The 24,777-nt window shown below is 41.3% G+C and overlaps 1 pseudogene; it reads left to right on the plus strand.

Annotated features, from left to right (window-relative positions):
• LOC141048182 (uncharacterized) overlaps window positions 1–5,119 on the plus strand; it is a 28,293-nt pseudogene extending 23,174 nt beyond the window's left edge.
• The last annotated feature ends 19,658 nt before the right edge of the window (window positions 5,120–24,777 follow it).

The raw sequence follows: 24,777 nt of genomic DNA on the forward strand, positions 1-24,777 counted from the left end.
ACGTTTTTCCTGTCAGACGTGTTGGGACATTTTTGGTAGGGTTTTTGCGGATTGCAGCCAGCATCTTTTCTGTCCTTTTCTATCTAGTTAGTTGGTCCCCATCATTTGCTCTGCCTGTCTTTCTGTTTGTGTTTGTGTTTTCATCTGTTTTCACCATCAATACATGTTGGGGGCTGTCTATTGCTTTGGGGTCTGCTGTAGGGCAGTTTAGATTTCCCCTTTCTTTCTTTAGGCTTATTTAGCTCTCCGGCTGTGATGAGGCATCTAGGACCACCGTAGGAATGCTCCACGGCTGCTGTTAGTTGTTGTGAATAGGATCCGGGGTCTGCAATCCGCTAGCTACCAACCTCTCCGGTTTTCTGGACTTAGCTTGCATTTTTGTTTGTTCCTCCTCCGGTGACTCCTTCATAACTGGGCTCATTATACTCTATGGAGCAATATATGGGGCATGGTATTCTGTGCCGAGCAATACATGGGCCTCATTATACTGTATGGAGCCATCTATGGGGCTCATTATTCTGTATGGTCAATACATGGCCCTCATTATACTGTATGGAGCAATATATGGGGCTCATTATACTGTACGTAGCAATATATGGGGCTCATTATTCTCTATGGAGCAATATATGGGGCTCATTCTGTATGGAGCAATATGTGAGGCTCATTATTCTGTATAGAGCAATATATGGGGCTCATTATACTGTATGGAGCAATATATGGGGCATGTTATTTCTGTATAAAGCCCTATGTGGTGCCCATAATACTGTATGGAGGACTATACTGACTGTTTTATGACCTTTTGTAGAATGTACAATAGTTATCACTCATGTAATGTAAGAAGTGAAATCTTTGGCATTTTATACCTATATCTCTCTGCTGTATCTGTGCATTATGAATTGTGGCACGTGTTAAAGGGGCCGCTAAGACTTTCACCCGAGGCCCACAAAAACCTGGAGCCGACATTGTATGACTTACACAGTACCACTTCTCCTGTCCTGTTGTCGAAGAGGCGACATTGGACTTTGGAAGGATCAGTACTGGTTTAGAATTTTCAATATTACTATGGCCAAATAAAAATAAAATATTGGAAAAGCGGTTTAAATGGATTATCCCAAGTAATCCCCTCTCCTCTGGATAGGGGATAACTTTCCAGTTCCTGGAGATCGAACTGCTGGGACACCATTCACATTTGGCTCTTCAAATGTCTCCTTTTAGGAGTGTGAGGGGCACAACAATGTAAAGCAAAATTTACTGATCGGGGTGAGGAGTGTTATAGTTTATGGGCTGGTGGGGTTTGTGTGGCAAGGCTGCTTTTTTGTCCCAATCCGGCCCTGGATGTTCGGGTTCGTCGGGTTCAAATGAACTTTTAGTCCAAAGTTCGGTTCAATTAACACAACTCTACCTGAACTTTAACCAGGACCCCATAGAAGTGAATGGGGACCCGAACTTTGGTGCTGTAAATTGGTCGAATTAAGGGCCAGACTGCTGGAAAAGTCTCTCTCTCTCCTTTCAATAATTTGAATCGTCTCTGCCCATCACAAAATAGAATAAAAAGTTATCAAAAACTTGTGTACCCCAAAATGACATCACCAAAAACTAAAACTTCATCGATAGAAATATACAAAAATTATGAGTCTTAGAAAATAGCGACACAAATCCAGTTCTTTTTTATTAAGCTGTACATTTTTTTTAAAGTAGTAAACTATAATAAAACCTATACAAATTTCATATCCCCTTGATTGTACTGACCTGGAGAAAAGTGTTATCAGTATCAGGTATTTTTTTTCGACACAATGAATACAGTAAAATCAAAACCCCTAAAACTATGGTAGAATTGTTTTTTTCATCACCATTTCACCCTATTAGGATTTTTTCTCCCCATTTCTCAGTACATTAAATGATAATGTGAATGGCGTGATTTAACACTGCAACTCATCATGCAAAAATTCAAGCCCTCATACGGCAGAGTTGTAGAGTTGGTGCAAATAGATTTGCAGAACCTGTTCCAGTGACCACGTTGGTAATTTGAGGCTAACAAACCAGAGCCCAGCGAAATGCCCCCTAACTTCCAGGATCTACAGCTCTTCTTATGTCCTATGTGCATCGTGCCGCAACAATGACATCACACTAAGCTGGCTAAACAAATGAGGAGCCGCGGATGATCATGGGTAGAAAGAGGTTCGCTGGGCTCACGTCTGGTAGCCACAGATTAATAACTTAGCCACATGACGAAAAAGTGAAAACTTTACGAAAACAAAACTCACTATTTTGGGAAGAAACAGAAGGAGAATGGTCAGGGTACCGTATTTGTTTTGTAGATCTGGTCCATATTGTGGTTGGTTTTGATGGACTGGTGGTTCATGGCCAACTGGGATTATGGATTAAAATAAGGCAGCAATCTTCCACTGAAAAGCCTGATTATCATCCTTTCCTGTCTTGTGCTTGTTCTTCCCTACAAAACTAATTTCTGTGCCAATTTCTATTATAAAAAACAAGAGCGCCCCAAGGTTTTTTTTTGTACTATTGCTTTCCCTACCAGTTATCACCAAGTTTTAGATAAAACACTGTAGTCTGATCTTTGCACCAGGCTCAGTAGGAACACATGGACAGTTTGAGCCACGAAGTGCGAGTATATTCAAGTCTTGAAAAACTGGCTGCAACGATAAGTCACCCTGTTTGCTCCCACTGAAAATTCTATCTAGATCTGACAACACCTATAAACTTGTATGTTGACTTTTATAATGAGAATTACAACACTGCCATAACCGTCACGTTTTTGTGAAAGCTTCCATCGCTTAAGTTTCATTATATTCATGTGAAAAACTGTCCGGCTGTGTAATGTACATTTAGTACAAATCCAAAGACAACAAATCTGTCCTGTGTGCACATCTTGTCATGGCCTTGAAAATGGTTTTAATTAAATGTTATTTTGCTGTCATTCTAATTTTAGCTTATGCTTGTTCCCATGGAAAAAAGGAAAGTATTGGAGCCCTAACTGGATTATATAAGTACTTGTATAAAATGAACCTTAAAAGGAAACTATTCCCTGGTTTTAGAACGAAAAGTCAAAGTGGTTGTCTGGGATACAGTGGGGCAGAAAAGTATTTAGTCAGTCAGCAATAGTGCAAGTTCTACCACTTAAAAAGATGAGAGGCGTCTGTAATTTACATCATAGGTAGACCTCAACTATGGGAGACAAACTGAGAAAAAAAAATCCAGAAAATCACATTGTCTGTTTTTTTTTCATTTTATTTGCATATTATGGTGGAAAATAAGTATTTGGTCAGAAACAAGCAATCAAGATTTCTGGCTCTCACAGACCTGTAACTTCTTCTTTAAGAGTCTCCTCTTTCCTCCACTCATTACCTGTAGTAATGGCACCTGTTTAAACTTGTTATCAGTATAAAAAGACACCTGTGCACACCCTCAAACAGTCTGACTCCAAACTCCACTATGGTGAAGACCAAAGAGCTGTCAAAGGACACCAGAAACAAAATTGTAGCCCTGCACCAGGCTGGGAAGACTGAATCTGCAATAGCCAACCAGCTTGGAGTGAAGAAATCAACTGTGGGAGCAATAATTAGAAAATGGAAGACATACAAGACCACTGATAATCTCCCTCGATCTGGTGCTCCACGCAAAATCCCACCCCGTGGGGTCAGAATGATCACAAGAACGGTGAGCAAAAATCCCAGAACCACACGGGGGGACCTAGTGAATGAACTGCAGAGAGCTGGGACCAATGTAACAAGGCCTACCATAAGTAACACACTACGCCACCATGGACTCAGATCCTGCAGTGCCAGACGTGTCCCACTGCTTAAGCCTGTACATGTCCGGGCCCGTCTGAAGTTTGCTAGAGAGCATTTGGATGATCCAGAGGAGTTTTGGGAGAATGTCCTATGGTCTGATGAAATCAAACTGGAACTGTTTGGTAGAAACACAACTTGTCGTGTTTGGAGGAAAAAGAATACTGAGTTGCATCCATCAAACACCATACCTACTGTAAAGCATGGTGGTGGAAACATCATGCTTTGGGGCTGTTTCTCTGCAAAGGGGCCAGGACGACTGATCCGGGTACATGAAAGAATGAATGGGGCCATGTATCGTGAGATTTTGAGTGCAAACCTCCTTCCATCAGCAAGGGCACTGAAGATGAAACGTGGCTGGGTCTTTCAACATGACAATGATCCAAAGCACACCGCCAGGGCAACGAAGGAGTGGCTTCGTAAGAAGCATTTCAAGGTCCTGGAGTGGCCTAGCCAGTCTCCAGATCTCAACCCTATAGAAAACCTTTGGAGGGAGTTGAAAGTCCGTGTTGCCAAGCGAAAAGCCAAAAACATCACTGCTCTAGAGGAGATCTGCATGGAGGAATGGGCCAACATACCAACAACAGTGTGTGGCAACCTTGTGAAGACTTGCAGAAAACGTTTGACCTCTGTCATTGCCAACAAAGGATATATCACAAAGTATTGAGATGAAATTTTGTTTCTGACCAAATACTTATTTTCCATCATAATATGCAAATAAAATGAAAAAAAAACAGACAATGTGATTTTCTGGATTTTTTTTTCTCAGTTTGTCTCCCATAGTTGAGGTCTACCTATGATGTAAATTACAGACGCCTCTCATCTTTTTAAGTGGTGGAACTTGCACTATTGCTGACTGACTAAATACTTTTTTGCCCCACTGTATGTGAAAACTTGTTGATTGGTGGAGGTCCAACTGATGGAACCTGCGCAACAAAGAAGAAAAGGGAACTCTAGAATGATCCGGCTGCCGAGACCTGCACTTGGTTTTTCCTAACTGCCCCTAGAGAATTATCATAATGGAGCTGTGGTCAGGTGTTCAACCTACCATGCCATTTTGTAATGGGGATAAAAGTTCCCAGATCTGTCACTCAGTGGTGACCCCACTGGTCGGACATCTACTCATCAGCATGTTGTAGGTGATAACTTGCTTTCAACAAACAAACTTTTCTATTTCCTGGGCGCTGAAGCAAAATTTGCTTGCTACTATAATGTATAATTTCCTTTTTCCTCTTATGTGGTAGATGGGCACTTTGGACTTCTTAGGCACCAGGACGCAGGTACAACTGCAGTCTGGACAGCACCTGTAGCCTCACCACCATATCTCACAATACACTCTAATTGTAGCAAATAGTAAAGCTTGTCAATTACCAGATGGTGTAATTTAAGCCGCTAGTTGTAACTTATTTTTTTTTTTTTTTTTTTTACAATCAGGCCCAATGTCATCTAAAAAACTTTTTTTAATTTTTTTTTTAAGATCACATTGGGCACGGTTGCAAAAAAAAAACTAGAAACAAAACAAAACTGGACAACTTCTTTAGGTTCATCAGTCAAAATTGTGATCCACTAAATTCTGGCAGGCCGAAGGTTGCACTGCTAAAGAAGCAATTGTTTGAACATAAAAAATCCAGATGTACTGGAAAATATTGGGTGCATCATAAGTGAAAAACAAGTAGATATGGTGATTATGGCGACAAGAGAAAGATGCAAGGTTTGTGCCGATTGCCAGTAATGCAACTGCTTCAGGTTCTTTGGCTGGTGAACCACTTTTTTTTATTTCTGCACTTTTTTAATCTATTTTGTGACTATTGTCTCCAAGGGCTCGTTCACACATCAACTTTTCTTGTACGAGTACTATCTGTATTTTTTCTCTCACGGATACCGCTCGTTCCTTTGATAGTCAATGGGCTGATCACATGTCCGATTTTTTTTCTCGGACCGAGTGGTCCACGGAAACTATCAGAGACCTGTCCAATTTTGGTCTGACAGTCTGATTTAGAATCGTCAATGCAAGTCTATGGGTTCGTGAAAAAATTAGACAGTTCAGAGTGTTTTCTGATTTTCAACGACTGTGAGAATGGAGAAGGTGGAGAAACTTTATTTTTTTCTCCACATGAGAAAAATTCAGACTACACTCTGCTCAAACTCTGCTCAAAGTCTGTTTTTCTCATTCATGTAAAATACCGATGTCTGAATAAGCCCTTATTGATGGATATTAGAGATTAAAAAATTAACTTTAGAAACATTTTGAAATTTGATTTCAATTATAAATACCTTGATATGAAGAATAGCTGACTGTTATGACAACTTATAAAATGAATAATTTATAATCGGTATGATAAATTATTATCCAATATTACATAATATAATAGCAGAAAATAAAAGCAAATTACAGAACAAAAAGAACTACAGCAATAATCTCCCAATAGCTGTATATAATTCATAGAATTTACTTCATGGGACTCCAATGATTAATTATTCTTATGAATAATCAAAGGTTAATATTAGTTATGCATTGGGACCCTTAAGACATGGATCAACTGATATAATAATCTTAAAAAAAAATAGCAATCAAATTTTGTCCACACATCAGTCTCAAAATGTGCCTGCACAATTTAGTTGTGGCATCTGGGTACTTCAGTCACAGAAAGATAATTCCTATACCCTCAGACATATTTACCTAATTTGATATATTGTGAAAAAAAGAGAAAATCTGCAAATAACTTTATTGAAAATTTGTTTTGCTACCTAAAAATCACTCCAAAGTGCCACTGTGTGTCTCCTTCTGTCCACTCCCTGTTGTTAAGCGTAAACCGTCTCTAGTAGCAGAGAAGCCAAGAAGGATTATAAGAACTGGGGAGGGGCTTAGTCTCTCTGCTCCTGATCTCCTGTCTGTCATTGTGAATACAGACATAATAGAGAGTTGTCATGGTTTCATGAACTCCTGAATTGGTTAGACGTACTTCACCATCTTATTAAATAGTACTGGCTGTTTCATTGCTGGCAGTGCAAGGATTAATCTGTTTATTTGAAGCTCCTGGTGCCTTGCTACCTGGATTGTCTCAGGTGTTCAGTGTTGGCCACTCCCCTTTGCTATACTGCTCATAGAAATAAAGGGAACACAAACAGACTGTTGCAAATGGAATAGTGTTCCCTTTATTTTTTTGAGCAGTATATATATGCTCACCTCTGGCACTTAGGAATTGCCAGTGTTCATTCTTATTGCCTGGTTTTGAGTTGGAGTCATGGTTGACTAGGCATTTGGAGATTTAGTTAGGAGAATGTTGCTTTGAGTTTTATGTACATATCCTCATCCTCCTCTATTTGGTTTCTCCTTCCTTTTACTTCCCTGTGTTCTACTCTGTTGTTAGGTGAGTATATTTTATATGATTGTTATTGCCATTTATCCCTATCAGTCTTCCCTTATTTGTCTGGTTAGCATCATCCTATACAGTTCAGCTTCCCACCTCCCTGGGTGGGGGAGGAGACCATTTAAGGTTGATGTAGAAGTATAGGAAGGCACATAAATCCAGCGTCTCCAACTTCAGGAGTAATCTGGGGGACATAGATAGAAAAAGCTCCCCTAGTTCTATGGACCTTGCTGGCACCCACAGTCCTAAAGCATTGCGTGATACAGACTTTCAGTTCAGTGCATGCAAGCCATTGGGTAATGGCTGGAGCAATGCATGCTGGGGATTGGAGAAAGGTAGTCCAGCAGCTGAAATACTAGCAGAATGCTGATGAAGAGGAATTACACACTCACAAAAATTATATAAATTTACCAACCATGGGAAATTGGGACAGTTTTTGGACATATTCCACTGATATGTGCAACAAATGTAGCTTTATTTGTGGATATGAGGGCAGCATGATATTTTTTGCGTGAAAGAACAGATATGCTTTAATTTTGTGCATGGATAATTCATTTCCTGCATGCCGGTCTTGGTTTAGGTACAGGCATTGTCTTATACAGCAGTTTTGCTGACCCTTTTTGTGTCACAGTTTCTTGTTCCAATAAGTCAACGCACCCGTAGTGAAGATAAAACAATGAACCCTGAGCGCTGTTGTAAAGCAATCATGGCTCAAAAGTAGAAGCATGGTCACTTTATTCAAGCTACAAATTTTAGCACAGAACAACTACATTCATTTGGACTGATGAATGCATCTTTTCCAGCAGCACACAGTGATTCTTTGTTTTTACCCTTCACTCTACTGACCTGATTGTGGTTGCTATTGTGCGTAATCAGCACAAGGAGTAGTAATAACTTCAATACTTTGGAGCAACACTTTTTTGTCATTTTTGGTTTGAGTAAAATGTGTTTGAGGCTATGTCATGCATCTTGGTTTGAATCCTTGGGTCTGTGTTTTGTGGTTGACTTCTCTATCTGCTGAGCCACAGCAGTGTTTGTCTGTTGTCCTTGATTTAATCTTTTAAGGGTAACAGGTGTTTTCATTTACTCATTTGTCTGCCAAATCACCTTTCTGGTGCAGCTATATATACTTTGCCCCTGCTTTCATTTCGTGCTGGTGAATGTCTCATTTGGTTGTCCAGCCATACTGCCGTTGTTTATGCCAGTCAGTAAAAGACCGGTTAGGGCTTCTCTCTGCGGATTATGCTTTTCACCCTGCACCTATCTTTCCGTTTCTTGTTTAGGAAGAAGGTGCATACTCTCTAGCACCTTATCGCTTCATTTTCACTTCATGGTTTATTTTAACTCACACTGGGATCTCTTTCAGCACTCCTTCCCTTCTGTAGGTTAATAGCACTCTGCTCTGCCCTCCAGTTCCTTAGGAGGAACATGAAACACTTGATGGCCTTTCAGGCAGCATAGGTCCAAGTCGTCATTGTTTAGCCCACGTAGGTTCCACTAGGGACTGCGGGGTCAGAATCTATAGTCTGTGTGTAATGACCAGAGGTCCGAATCAGATCCAGTGGGTCACAAACCGAGACTGAGGCAGAAATCCCAAAAGGATCTTTACTCAAACAGCAGCTAAAGTAGAGCTTAGTATATGGAAGAAACAAATTGAATACCTTATACAGTACACTCATTCAGCCGGAGCTGAAATCACTATGCCAATCCAAGGTTCCCTGAAGAGTGTATTACTCAGGGATTTGAAATACATTTACCTATCAGAAAGGTCAATTCAGGTACTGAGAGAAAAGGTGTAAATCGAATGTAGTGATATCAAGGGAACCTGTTATGAATGGGTCACCGAGGAGGAAAAAACAAAACAAGCTAAGTCCCAGAAAAACCAGAGAGGTTGGTAGCTATGCAGATTGCAGATCCCTGATCCTAACCACACAACTAGCAGCAGCCGTAGAGCGTTCCTACGATGATCCTAGACGCCTCGTCACCGCCATTGGACTAAATAAGCCTAAAGCAAGAAAGGGGAAAACTAACTGACCCAGATCAGACCCCAAAGGAAAGACAGCCCCCACACATGTATTGACGGTGAAACAAGATGAAAACACAAACACAGGCAGGAAAATAGGCTGAGCAAACGATGGGGCCCAAACTAACTAGAAAGGACAGGAAAGGAAAGACACTGTCTGCAATCTGCCAAAAACCCTACAAAAATAATGTCCAACACTTCTGATAACAAAATTAACCCTGAAGTCACTAGTCTTCTCCCACTATATCAGCACTCTGAAATATTCTCATACAGAGCAAAAAGAGGCCAATCTAATAGGGGAGAAAAAGCAAATTGGCAAATACAGATAAATAAGAGTGGAAATTCAGCACAGCCCCAGCCGGGGCTGGCTGACCACACAAGAAACTGAATAGACCAACAAAATCAAGTGTGAACATTAGCAGAAAAACTTAGCTTGAGCTGACTGGAACAGAGCTGAACACCAAGAGCTGAAAAGCCAGAAGGAATCACCAGCACCAGAATAGGGCGTCGGCTGACTTAAATCCAGTCTGAAATTCCTGAGGTCCAATCGTCATCCTCATTATCAGGTGGCAGATCTCTACTGATTAAATCAGCCTCACTACCTCCTGTTACCACCAGAGGGAGCCTGAAAGGAGAACTCACAACTGGTAGACCAGAAAATGAACTCACAACAGTACCCCCCCTTGAGTAGGGGTCACCGAACCCTCATCCACGCCACCAGGCCGATCAGGATGGGCCCGGTGAAAAGCACGAACCAATCTATTGGCATGAATATCAGAGGCAGAGACCCAAGAATTATCCTCCTGGCCATAACCCTTCCATTTGACCAAATACTGGAGTCTCCGTCTAACCAAGCGAGAATCCAATATTTTCTCTAACTCATATTCCACATTGCCTTCAACCAACACAGGGTCAGGAGGTGCTGCCATAGGAACTACTGGCTCAACAAACCTCTTCAACAGAGATTTGTGAAATACATTATGGATCTTGAACGTAACTGGAAGAGTCAATCGAAAAGAAACAGGATTAAGAATCTCCAAAATCTTATAAGGTCCAATAAATCTTGGCTTAAATTTTGGAGATGCAACCTTCATAGGAATATTCTTAGACGACAACCAAACCATATCACCCACTTTAAACCGGGGACCAATGGTCCTATGCCGGTTGGAAAATCGCTGGGCCTTTTCCAGAGAGAGTGACAACTTATCCACCACTTGGTCCCATATCTGCTGTATTCTCTCAACCACAGTGTCCACACCTGGGCAGGACGAAGATTCCACTTGCCCTGAAGAGAATCGAGGATGAAACCCAAAATTACAGAAAAAGGGTGACATCAAAGTGGCAGAACTAGCTCTATTGTTCAACGCGAATTCGGCCAAGGGCAAAAATGAGACCCAATCATCCTGATCAGCAGATATAAAACATCTTAAATAAGACTCCAAGGTCTGGTTTGTTCTCTCAGTCTGTCCATTGGTCTGGGGATGAAACGCGGAGGAGAAGGATAACTGAATTCCCAGATTGGAACAAAAGGCTTTCCAAAATCTGGAAACAAACTGGACTCCTCTGTCGGACACAATGTTCTCAGGAATCCCATGTAACCGAACCACCTGTTGTAAAAACAAGGGCACCAACTCAGCGGAAGATGGCAACTTTGGGAGTGGTACAAGATGGATCATCTTTGAAAATCTATCACAAATCACCCAGATAACAGTCATTCTCTCAGAGACAGGAAGATCAGAAATAAAATCCAATGAGATATGGGTCCATGGCCTCCTGGGCACCGGTAGGGGCATCAGCAACCCACTAGAACGAGAACAGGGTTTAGACCGAGAACAAGTCCCACAGGACTGTACAAAATTCCTGATATCACGAGATAAGGCAGGCCACCAAAAAGACAGACTCACCAAATCTCTGGTACCAAAAATACCCGGATGACCAGCCAATGCGGAGCAATGAATTTCAGAAATCACTCTCTTTCTCCACTGGTCAGGAACATACAATTTTCCCATAGGGCAATGCTCAGGTTTATCCTCCTGAAATTCCTCCATGGCGCGTCTCAAATCGGGCGAAATGGCAGAAAGAACTACCCCCTCACCTAGGATGGTAGTAGGCTCGGTCACATTAAGAGAATCGGCAAAGAAACTGCTAGAGAGGGCGTCTGCCTTAACATTCTTAGTGCCCGAAAGAAAAGAGACCACAAAATTAAAATTCGTTAAAAACAAGGCCCATCTAGCCTGTCTAGGATTCAAGCGTTTGGCCGACTCCAGATAAATCAAATTTTTGTGATCGGTGAGGACCACAACTTGATGTCTAGCTCCCTCCAACCAATGTCTCCACTCCTCAAATGCCCATTTCATGGCCAACAATTCCCGATTCCCCACAACATAGTTGTGTTCCGATGGGGAAAACTTTCGAGAAAAGAAGGCACAGAGATTCATCTTAGAAGTCACAGGGTCCTTTTGGGACAAAACAGCTCCTGCACCAATCTCAGAAGCATCTACATCCACCTGAAATGGAAGTGAGACATCAGGTTGCCGTAAAACTGGAGCTGAAGTAAATCTCCGCTTAAGCTCCTGAAATGCTGTGACAGCCTCAGGAGACCAATTCAGCACATCAGCGCCCTTCTCGGTCAGATCAGTCAGTGGTTTGACAATACCAGAAAAATTACCTATAAATTTATGATAGAAATGAGAAAAACCCAAAAACTTCTGGAGGGCCTTCAAAGAAGTAGGCTGAACCCAATCACAGATGGCCTGTACCTTGGCCAGGTCCATTTCAATAGTCGACAGAGACAAGATAAATCCCAAAAATGAAATCCTCTGTACACCAAACAGGCATTTCGATCCCTTAACAAACAGGGAATTCTCCCTCAAAATCCGGAACACAGTCTGGACGTGTTCCACATGAGAATCCCAATCACTAGAAAAGATCAAAATATCATCCAGATAGATGATCAAAAACTTATCCACAAAATCACGGAAAATATCATTCATAAAGGACTGGAAGACAGAAGGGGCATTAGTGAGCCCAAAAGGCATCACCAGGTACTCAAAATGTCCCTCCGGAGTATTAAACGCCGTCTTCCATTCATCCCCGTGCTTGATGCGAATAAGATTATACGCCCCCCTGAGGTCAAGCTTAGTAAACCAGCAGGCTCTCTTAACTCTGGAGAATAAATCAGACATCAGAGGTAACGGGTACTGATATTTAACCGTCATCTTGTTAAGGGAACGATAATCAGTACATGGTCTTAATGAACCATCTTTCATAGAATCATAGAATCGTAGAGTTGGAAGGGACCTCCTGGGCCATCTGGTCCAACCATCTGCTCAAAGCAGGATTCGCTAAATCATCCCAGTCAGATGTCTGTCCAGCCTCTGTTTGAAGACTTCCATTGAAGGAGAACTCACCACTTCTCGTGGCAGCCTGTTCCACTCATTGATCACTCTAACTGTCAAAAAGTTTTTTCTAATATCTAATCTGTGTCTCCTCCCATTCAGTTTCATCCCATTGATTCTAGTCTTTCCTTGTGCAAATGAGAATAAAGTTGATCCTTCTACAATGTGACAGCCCTTTAGATATTTGTAGACAGCTATTAAGTCTCCTCTCAGTCTTCTCTTTTGCAAACTAAACATTCCCAAATCCTGCAACCTTTCCTCATAAGACAGGGTTTGCAGACCGGTCAGCATTCTGGTCGCTCTTTTCTGAACTTGCTCCAGTTTGTTGATGTCTTTTTTAAAATGTGGTGCCCAAAACTGGACACAATATTCCAGATGAGGTCTGACCAAAGAGGAGTAGAGGGAAACAATGACTTCACGTGATCTAGACTGTATGCTTCTGTTAATACATCCTAGAATTGCATTTGCCTTTTTTGCTGCTGCATCACACTGTTGACTCATATTCAGTCTGTGATCTATTAGTATACCCAAGTCTTTTTCACATGTGCTGTTGCTTAGCCCTATTCCTCCCATTCTGTATATGCTTTTTTCATTTTTATTGCCCAGATGTAGTACTTTGCATTTTTCCCTGTTAAAAACCATTCTGTTAGTTGCTGCCCACTTCTCCAGTTTATTTATATCTTTTTGAATCCTCTCTCTCTCTTCTCTAGTATTAGCTATCCCTCCTAGCTTTGTGTCATCAGCAAATTTGATCAGTTTACCCTCAATTCCTTCATCTATATCGTTGATAAAGATGTTGAACAGTACAGGGCCCAGGACAGAGCCCTGTGGTACCCCACTTTAGACATTCTTCCAACTGGATGTGCAGCCATTTACAACCACTCTTTGGGTCCGATCACTAAGCCAGTTATGAATGCACCTAACAGTTGCCTTGTCCATTCCATACTTAGTCATTTTTTCAATAAGGATTGTATGAGATACTTTGTCAAATGCTTTGCTGAAGTCAAGATATACTATATCTACAGAATTTCCTTGATCCACTCAATCAGTGATTCCATCATAGAAGGAAATTAAGTTAGTCTGACATGACTTATTAGTTACAAACCCATGCTGACTCTGTTTAATCACTTCATTCTTATCCAGGTACTGAAATACATGTTGTTTAATAATTTGTTCAAAGATCTTTCCTGGTATAGAAGTCAGACTCACTGGCCGATAGTTGCCTGGGTCCACCTTCTTCCACTTTTTGAAGATAGGAACAACATTTGCTCTTCTCCAGTCTTCTGGGACTTCTCCTGTTCTCCAAGAATTTTCAAAGATTATGGAGAGGGGTTCAAAAATTTGTTCTGCTATCTCCTTCAATACTCTGGGGTGTAATTCATCTGGACCTGGAGACTTGAATTCATTTAGGTTAGCTAAGTGTTTCCTCACTATCTTTCTGTTTATAAATATCCTGGATTCTTCTATTCCCTTAATAGGACAGTGAAGAACAGTTGATGTTACATTTCCTTTCTGAGAGAAAACAGATGCAAAATAGGAATTTAAAAGTTCGGCCTTCTCAACATCCTGTCTGACCATTTTATCATTTTCATCCTGTAAAAATCCTATAGCATCTTTGACTTTTCTTTTACATTTGACATATCCCCAAAATCCTTTATTATTGCTTTTGACATCTCTTGCAAGCCTCAATTCATTGTCAGCTTTACTAAACTGATTTGTGCCCTGCAGGTTCTGCAGACAGCATTATATTCTTCTTTAGATATGCCTCCCTCTTTCCATTTAATAAACATTTTTTTCTTCCTTTTTAGCATGTGCTTAAGTTCTGTGTTCATCCATCCAGGTTTCCTTAAATGCTTCCTATTCTTCCCTCTTTTCGGAATTGTTAACATTTGTGCTTTGAGAATTTCTCATTTTTCAAGATTTCCCTTCCTTCCTGGACATTTTTGTCTTTAAGGATATCCAGCCATTGGATCCCTCCAATTCTCTTTCTGAATCCCTTAAAATCTGCCTTTCTGAAATCTAACCTTGACGTCTGAGACTTCACAGGTCTTCCTCCTCTAGTTATCCAAAATTCTAAAATAGCATGGTCGCTACCTCCTAGGGTCCCAGCCACTTTTACCTCCTCAACCATTTCCTCCCTGTTTATAAGGATTAGATCCAAGGTAGCAGTTCCCCTTGTTTTCTCCCCTACCTTTTGGAAGATAAAGTTGTCAGCAAGAGAGGATAAGAATTTCCTTGACCTTTTAGTTTTGCCTGAGAGAGATTCCCAACAAACGTCTGGATAGTTGAAATCTCCCATGACAACTATGTCATATATTTTGGGGAACTTGGCCATTTGATGCATAAAGAGTTCATCCATATCTTCAGCTTGCACAGGCGGCCTGTAGTAAATGCCTAAAATGGTGTCCTTTCCATTGTTCTGTCCTTGTATTCTTACCCAAACAGTTTCCACAGAACTCCCGGTCTCTGAAGCTTCAATCTCTGTGCAGATATACGCGTTTCTAACATACAATGCGACACCTCATCCTCGTTTATCAAGTCTGTTTCTTGCAAATAAGTTGTAGCCTTCTAGTCTTGTATTCCACTCATGTGTATTGACCCACCAAGTTTCAGTGATTCCAATGACATCATATTTCTTTTCCTGTGTTAGTAGTTCCAATTCTCCTTGTTTGTTGCTCATGCTTTGTGCATTAGTATAGAAACATTTTAGTTTGTGATTGGTTTCTCTTTCTCCAATATTTTTATTAATTAGCTTCTTTTGTCTTTGTTCTTCCTTTCCACTTCTAATAGCAGAGTTCTCAATAGCATTTGTCAGGTGTATGGCTTTTTCTGGTGTTTTGCTTCCCTTCCCACGTTGTTCTAGTTTAAAGCTCTCCTTACAAGTGTAGCAAGGCGACTTCCAAATACATGTTTTCCAGTCTTTGTAAGGTGCACCCCATCTCTAGCAAGTAGTCCATCGTAAAGGTAATTCACTCCGTGATCCATAAATCCAAATCGTTGCTGACGGCACCATCGACGTAGCCAGTTGTTCACCTGCAGAATCTTATTCCACCTCCTTGTTCCATGGCCATCCACTGGGAGGATGGAAGAGAAGACCACCTGCGCTCCCAGTTCTTTCACTTTCTTGCCAAAGTTTTCAAAGTTTCTGCACATGGTTTCCAGGTCATTTCTTGCGGTGTCATTTGTCCCCACATGTAGTAGCAGGAATGGGTAGTCATCTGTAGGTCTGAAGAGTCCTGATATCCTGTCAGACACATCTTTAATTTTTGCACCTGGAAGACAGCACATTTCTCTTGAAGTTATATCCGGTCTGCAGATAGCGGCCTCTATTCCTCTCAACAGGGAATCCCCCATGACCACCACTCTCCGTTTCTTCTTCACAACATTTTTCTTTCTCCATCCAGGAGGACTCCGAAGGCGTACAAGGTTGTTGTTTGTTGGCAAAGTCTTATCTTCATGCGTTTCTTCATCATTCTCCTGCGTGAGAGCCTGGTACTGGTTCCTGAGCAGTATGGGTGCTGACTGCCTCCCGATCCTCCTGCTTCTCTGGGTCACATGTCTCCATTCCTCTGTTTCTTCAGGTGCACTTCGAATTTCTTCTCTTTCTGTAACATGAAGAGATAATTCTGCTCTGTCTAAGAACTCTTCACCTTCCTTAATGATCTTCAACGTAGCTAACCTCTCTTCAAGATGTTGCAACTTTTCCTCCAACAGGGACACAAGCTTGCATTTGTGGAATGTGAAGTTTGGCTTTTCCACTGGTAAGTCTGTGAACATGTAGCAAGAAATGCAGCTCACCAAATGGCTCCTGGCCTCTTCCATATTGAGATTTCTTAAAAACAATGAAAGATGAGCTAAAATTCACTTATCCCAGAAGGCACTGGGAATATGCAAATGATCTCCTCAAGACTCTTCCCCTGGTTTTCCGATTTCCTCTTTTCAGCTGCAACGACCAAAACCCAGTGATCGTTGAGCTCGCGGAGACTCTTCACTTATCCCAGAAGGCACTGGGAATATGCAAATGATCTCCTCAAGACTCTTGCCCTGGTTTTCCGATTTCCTCTTTTCAGCTGCAACGGCCAAAACCCAGTGGATCGTTGAGCTCGCGGAGACTCTTCACTTATCACTTTCTTGGCCACAAAAAAAACCCAGCACCTAAAGGTGACGAGGATGGTCTAATATGACCCTTCTCCAACGACTCCTTAATATAGGATCGCATAGCATCATGTTCGGGTACTGATAAGTTGAAAAGCCGACCCTTGGGAAATTTACACCCAGGCATCAACTCAATTGCACAGTCATAACTCCTATGAGGAGGCAAAGATGCAGACTTACTCTCACTAAATACATCAGAAAAATCGGCCAGATAATCAGGAATATCATGAGACTGAGGAGAGGTGGAGAAAACAGGAGCGTCCCTAAGAACACACTGACAACCCCAACTCACCACAGACCCAGATTTCCAATTCAAAACTGGATTATGAGTTTGCAACCAGGGAAAACCCAGAACAATAGTATCATGCAAATTATGCAGCACCAAAAATTTACAATTTTCTTGGTGGTCTGGGGTAACTTGCATTATCACCTGGGTCCAAAACTGGGGTTTATTCTCCGCCAAAGGAGTGGCATCAATACCCCTCAAAGGAATAGGCGTCCGCAGAGGCGTCAAGGAAAAACCACAACGTTTAGCAAAGTCCAAATCCATCAGATTCAACGCTGCTCCAGAATCCACAAAAGCCTTAGTGGAAAACGTGGATAAGGAGCAGATCAGAGTAATTGCCAAAAGGAACTTAGGTTGTACACTGCCCACAGCAAATGTGTGTGCAAAATGTTTCTCTCATTTAGGGCAGACAGAAATAGTATGAGAGGCGTCTCCACAGAAAAAACACAGCTTATTACGCCTTCTAAACTCCTGACGTTGCGCCCTAGACAAAAACCCATCACATTGCATAGGTTCAGACGTTTGTTCAAAAGGTGGCAGCGCCTCCCGTGTAGTTTTACGTTCACGTAATCGCCGATCAACTTGAATGGCTAATGACATAGACTCATCCAGACCAGAGGGAACAGGAAATCCCACCATAACATTTTTTATGGTCTCTGATAAACCCTTCCGAAAGAGAGCTGCCTATGCACTATCATTCCATGTAGTAAGGACCGCCCACTTTTGGAATGTTTGACACTATAACTCTGCAGAATCCTGACCCTGGTTTAAAGCCAACAGTGTTCTCTCAGCTTGATCAACAGCATTAGGTTCATCATACAACAACCCCAAGGCTTAAAAAAATGCATCCTCATTAGTCAGAATAGGATTTTCAGGTGTCAGAGGAAAAGTCCAATCCTGGGGATCGCCACGCAGCAAGGAAATGACAATTTTAACCTGCTGCACAGAGCTCCCCGATGAGTTAGGCTTCAAAGCAAGAAATAATTTACAATTATTCTTAAAATTCAGAAATTTAGACCGATCCCCAGAAAACACATCAGGAGTAGGGATCTTAGGTTCTTGTGACTGAATGAGGTAGGTGGAAATTCCCTGCACTTCAGCAGCAAGTTGCTCCACACGATCAGACAATTGCTTAATCTCCATTAGGGAGAAAAAAATTCTCCTACGGCCCCAGAGAATAAGAGGAAAAAATACATTAAAAAAAAATTCTGACACTTTTTCTTCTTCTTTTTAACAACCTTTTCCTGCTTTCGAGTATCCTAGAATCTGCGGTATGGCTGGTGATTCTGTTATGAATGAGTCACCGAAGAGGAAAAAACAAAACAAGCTAAGTCCCAGAAAAACCAGAGAGGTTGGTAGCTATGCAGATTGCAGATCCCTGATCCTAACCACACAACTAGCAGCAGCTGTGGAGCGTTCCTACGATGATCCTAGATGCCTCATTACCGCCGGAGGACTAAATAAGCCTAAAGCAAGAAAGGGGAAAGCTAACTGCCCCAGAGCAGACCCCAAAGGAACGACAGCCCCCACACATGTATTGACGGTGAAACAAGATGAAAACACAAACACAGGCAGGAAAATAGGCTGAGCAAATGATGGGGCCCAAACTAACTAGAAAGGACAGGAAAGGAAAGACACTGTCTGCAATCTGCCAAAAACCCTACTAAAATAATGTCCAACACTTCTGATAACAAAATTAACCCTGAAGTCACTAGACTTCTCCCACTATATCAGCACTCTGAAATATTCTCAGACAGAGCAAAAAGAGGCCAATCTAATAGGGGACAAAAAGCAAATTGGCAAATACAGATAAATAAGAGTGGAAATTCAGCACAGCCCCAGCCGGGGCTGGCTGACCACACAAAAAACTGAATAGACCAACAAAATCAAGTGTGAATATTAGCAGAAAAACTTAGCTTGAGCTGACTGGAACAGAGCTGAACACCAAAAGCTGAAAAGCCAGAAGGAATCACCAGCACCAGAATAGGGCGTCGGCTGACTTAAATCCAGTTTGAAAATCCTGAGGTCCAATCGTCATCCTCATTATCAGGTGGCAGATCTCTACTGATTAAATCAGCCTCACTACCTCCTGTTACCACCAGAGGGAGCCTGAAAGGAGAACTCACAACTGGTAAACCAGAAAATGAACTCACAACAGGACCCCCTGGAATGGCACACTGAGTATAACCTATACAAACCTACAATAACAGTACATATAAATATAATACAAAGGTCCATAAGCACTTCAACTAGGGATATCCGGGTATCACTATGGCACCTTTAACCTGAGGTGAGTCTCCTTTCAGGCATATAGATTGTATACGCTGCAGCCAGTCCCAAATCTTCAGCGCCAATCAGTTGCAGCAACACAAGGTTCCTCGTCTTGTCGGCCGGGGCCGAGCCCAAATGCCGGGGACTTATAGTTCTGTAGCCTCAAGGTGCCATCTCTCCTCCTGTAGTCCTCACAAATTCTCCTAGAAGCAATACACCTGTTTCTGTATAAAATGTCTGTCCAATATTGCTTCTCAGCTCATCACAACAGGGACTCCACAGAGCTCCACAGTCACACAGCTCTCCGGAACGTTCAGTCTTTGTTCCACAGCAAGGTCTCAGGCTCCCAAGATGAACTGTTGCAGTACACAGTCTCTTACAGCGTTCAATCTCTTTGCTTCTCACAAGCTGCTCCACACACACAGTGTCTCTCCGGGCAGTCTCTCTTCACTTCTGGAAGCTTCCCTTACAGCTCTAGACAGCCGACACTGGGCCCCATCCCCCCAGCACACACTCCTGGGCACTCACATCATCTGCTCTTAGCTGCAGCAGGCAAACACCAAAGGCTCCTAGTGCTCTCCTGGTGTAATCACAGTTCACCCTCTTACATGTGCAGGAACCAGGTGGATGAGTTGCAGTTTTTTAGTGTTTTACCTATTTTCCTGTGTGAGTTGTTACACAATCATAATAGGCTGATTATTTGGGCGATTTTATAGTAGGCAGCCTCATCTGTGATGCTTTTCATATAAAGACTGTTTTCAAATCGTTGTGTTATTCTTATCACAGCTCAATCCAGCTTTTTTTTTTAAAGCGGGGATCAAGTGTTTCACTTAGGACAGCGAAAAATGACAATAAATAATGAAGGTATGCTGGTTTTAATAATTCCTCTGTTTCCGAAATATCTCAGCTTCTTGCTCAGTAGCATGAGCCTTTAGAATGCAAACCTTTACAATTCTTTATGGATTTTGTAACTTCTATTAAAACTTGAACTTACAACTTATTTAAATGAGCACCAAAAGCAAATCTCTGATCACCTATTACAAGTAAAACAAACAAAGCAATGGAACTTGGAACTTCCAGAGAATAGTTTGAACCATTTCTTAACGAATAATGCAAAACTTGAACTGGAATTTTTGTATTAGATAATAGACCTAAAAAGAAGTATGTTAAATACATGACCAGCAATGAGTGCAAATAAAATAGCTCATAATTACACATCATTATATAACAATATAACAAGATTAAACAAAAGAGCCAACCAATCCTTACACTAGATAACAGCCTAGGTGCTGAACAAAACACGTAGTCTGCATCTTTTAGAATAGAATTCTGAAATACTGTGATAATAATTATTACACCACAAGACACTATGCCAGTTGTTTCATAGTATTGATATTTTTGCTAACCTTTTGCTCTTGATTTAGTTTTTAGGCAAAATCAAGTTTCCACTTCCCCATTGGATAGGTGACAACCTGTTGATCGTCGGGCGACCGATCACTTAGACCTCCCCTTATTGGCAGAACAGGACACTATTATCCCTGTTACTATGGATCTGCAGTGCTCAATATCAATACATTTTTTCCCCATAGGGAGCTAAGTGCTACATTCAACTTTTTCCACCAGCCCCATAGAGAATAATTGGAATGGTGGTTGGCTCCATTTTTTAACATGGATAAAAGTTCTCCACTGGTAATAAAAACTGCCTATTTTTCTAATTGGATCCCAGTGGTCAGACCCCTAACTGATCAGTAAGATATTAGCTATCCAATGGACAACCATTGTAAAAGTCATGTCCCCATGTTTCTTTATAACGCTGGCAAATGTCCGGTAAGTATTGTGTAATTTCTTACAAGAGCATACATGTATTTTTAGTCTTCAGCTCTGTTATCCCAAGTTTGACATCCTGACTATTGAGTAACCACATGACGAGTATGAGGAAAGATTGTTGTATGCAAGAGAGACAAATTCTCTCCCCTAATAAAATGTTCCCTCATGCTGTTGGCAGTAAGAGTTATATAAATAATAGGAATATTATATTAACCTCTCATGGGGTAAGTGGACATTATAAGTGTATTTTGCTGGGATTTCTGCAGCCATACATGTGAAGCCTATGTTTAGCTTATTGGCTCATGGATATGGTGTAAGAACAGGACATCGTGTCCATAATGCAGGAGAAACCTGGGAGACCCAACGGGGCAAGTGGTAAATGAACCTAGTTTATAGATCACAGGGTGATGTCTGGGAACTAACTTGTAAAATCATGATTTGCTCTACCTTATTGACCAATTGGCAACTCTCACTAAAATAGAAATTCCCCCTGTGGACATTTGCGCTCCAAAATAGTGATCATATCATCCAACAACAACCAGACTAGCCAAGAATCAGTCAAATTCACCCATAGTCTTTACTATTTCCCAGGTACTCCCCAGTTCAGAGCTATATGTAAGAGAAAAGGTGAAAATCAAAGGTCATAGACCTCAGAGTAAAGTCTGTCCTTGGCTTCCAATTGCTGTCTATAACACTAGTTAGGTTTAAGGGGGTCGTTGGGCCCCTGTCGATCATTGGTGTGACTGTTAAAAAGGTTGTCCAATTCTAAATTTTTAGGTCCATAGTAAACAAAAAAAAAACAAAACAGGCAGGTAATTATTAACTGAGGCAATTACTTGCCTGTTCTATCTGGCGCCAGCTTAGAGTGGTCACTTACTGCTCCTGCTCGTGATTCAGCTGCTCCATGTCAACAGAACAGCTCTTCTTCTTTCGGGCTGCACTGTCGACAGGGCGCAACTTCCAACGTCATGCTGATTGACAGCGGGCTCCCCACAGTTAGGCAGTGGAGAGCCGGCTGTCAATCAGCATGACCTTGGCAGTAACGCACTGTCAACAGAGTAGAAGAGAAGCTATTGCTCTGTCGACGTGACCACTCTGTTCCGGCAGAGATTGGCACCAAACACAACAGGTAGGTAAGTATCAACTACCTACCAGTTAGTTCTCAGGCACATTGTTAAAAAAATATAAAAAATGTCCTGGATAACCCATTGAACGCTGCACTACTACATCTCTGAAGAAAAGGCATAGTACCAGAGGGTAGCTATCGGATCAGAAGAGGCAGCGCTTTCATTTTGGCTCGGATGACAAAGGGGATGCACAGGTCTTTTTGAAAAATAAACTACCAGATAATTCATTAATTTTTTGCCAATGTTTTTCTGAAACATATCCAGCTTCAGAAATGATGCAGATATGCTGGTGTCTAAAAGACGTCATATGCACATACCCAGATAAAACAGTCATAGAGAGAGCTTTCTGTTTAAGAATTCCCTCTACGAGCCAGAAAACAAAATTGCTTTGTAAGACCATCAATGCATTATATAATTGGCCATTTTACTAATTCGGTGGAAGGGGAGATTAAATAGTTGCAACACTGGATTGTTACGAAGGTACAAAATATTTAGGACATTTTGTAATAATTCAGGTTTTAAGGGGCTTAATTTGAAGCGTAACCCTTTACGAGAAAATTCCTGTTACCATATTGAACAGCTTTGAGTAACTCTTATGAAATTTAGACGTTTCCGAGGCATATTTGTAGGGAAATGTACATCAAGACCTGGAGGAATCTCTAGTGTGAATTTCTCTCTGCTCCCTGATGGTTTCCTATTAGTTCTATATATATAATGTGAAGCGACGGGAGAACATGAGCTAAAGTTGCCAAAAAAATTTGTGCCAAGATTTTCCATTCTGATCTCACAGTATTGTAGACTAAGAGTACCGTTACACTTAGCGATGCACCAGCGATCCCGACAACGATATGGATCGCTGGTGCATCGCTAAATGGTCGCTAGTGAGCTGCCACACAGGTAGATCTCACCAGCGACATAGCAGTGGTCGGGGGTCACTACTTACCTGTCAGACGCAGTGATCCTGATGTCCTCCCGCCCGCGTCCACGCGTCGCTCGTCGGCGCCACAGGAAGCCCAGCAGGAAGTGGCCGACGAGAAATGGTCCAGGACGTTCTCGCGCGATCAGCGATAACCAGCGGGGGAGTCGGTCGGAGGTAAGTATCACATGCAGCGATATCGCTAGCAATATCGCTGCTACGTCACAAAATCGGTGACGTTACAGCGATATTGCTAGCGATATTGCTATGTGTAACAGGGGCTTAAAATGTCCCAGAGGGATAAACAGAGGATATAAGAAAGAAAGCAGACTTTTCAGGCAATTACTCCAGGATAAGCACAGAGCAGAGGTTTATACCACGGTAAGTTACAATCTGAGTAATAAGTCTCATTGGGACACCAATTATTTCTTACTGTGTGTCTATTGAATTAATACTGCAGTTAATTAGAGCTTAAAGTGCTACATACATATTCATAAGAATAATATTGGGAATGGTTGAAAACCACAATTAGTATTAAAACATCACACACCGTTTCTCGGGTTATCCTACAAGTTTGTGTAAAATAATCATTATTTATTATATTAAAATGTATTGAATAAACCAAAACATATATAATATTTAGAAATGTATATAAAATAAAAAAAAAACTTTTCTAAACACATGGACACGTGAGGCCAGTGATTGCAAATTGGCAATGTGAGGGCCCCATGTGTCCCCTGTTATATCTCCTAGTGGAATTCAATTGTTTTAGAAATTGTAGCATATCCATTGTAATATAGTGCTGTACAATTACATGCATTAGTTTAGATTTGTTTTGCTTTATGTAAGTTTTTATTCAATACTTTCATATTCGTAAGTGAATAATTATTACTTTACACAATTGAGTGGAGCTACTTGAGAGAGGGCATATGATGTTTTACAAAGCATACATACTGGTGCATCTCACTAAATTAGAATATCATCAGAAAGTTAATTTATTTCAGTTCTTCAATGCAAAAAGTGAAACTCATATATTATATAGAGTCATTACAAACAGAGTGATCTATTTCACATGTTTATTTCTGTTAATGTTGATGATTATAGCTTACAGTCAATGACAACCCAAAAGTTATTATCACAGTAAGGCTGGTTTCACATTTGCGTTTTTTTGCGCTGGAAAAAAACGCATACGTGCGCATGCGCTTTTTTCCCCTATATTTAACATGGTCGCGCATATGTGCGCATTGGCATGCGCAAGTATGCATTTTTCGTGCGCTGCGTTTTTTTGTGGTGTGCAATTTTATTTTCCAGATGCTACATGTTGCATTTTTTGGTCCGCCCAACCACTTCAAAAAAGCGCATGCGCACGTATGCGCACGTTTTGCGCTAAAAAAGGCCATTATGGCCTATGGATGTGCATACGTGCGCACTGGCATGCGCATGTATGCGTTTTTTTAGCACTGCGTTTTTTTTTGGTGTCCACTATTTAGACAAGTTATAAAATTCAAAAGTAAAAAAAAAAAGTCTATATGAAGGAGGTGTCTGCCAACACTGTACCACAACTACAGTGACAGATTGGAGAGCAGACATTCAC

Source organism: Dendrobates tinctorius, unplaced genomic scaffold (genome assembly GCF_039654945.1).
Source record: "Dendrobates tinctorius isolate UK_male_01 unplaced genomic scaffold, ASM3965494v1 ptg000133l, whole genome shotgun sequence".
In the NCBI taxonomy this organism is placed as follows: Eukaryota; Metazoa; Chordata; class Amphibia; order Anura; family Dendrobatidae; genus Dendrobates; species Dendrobates tinctorius.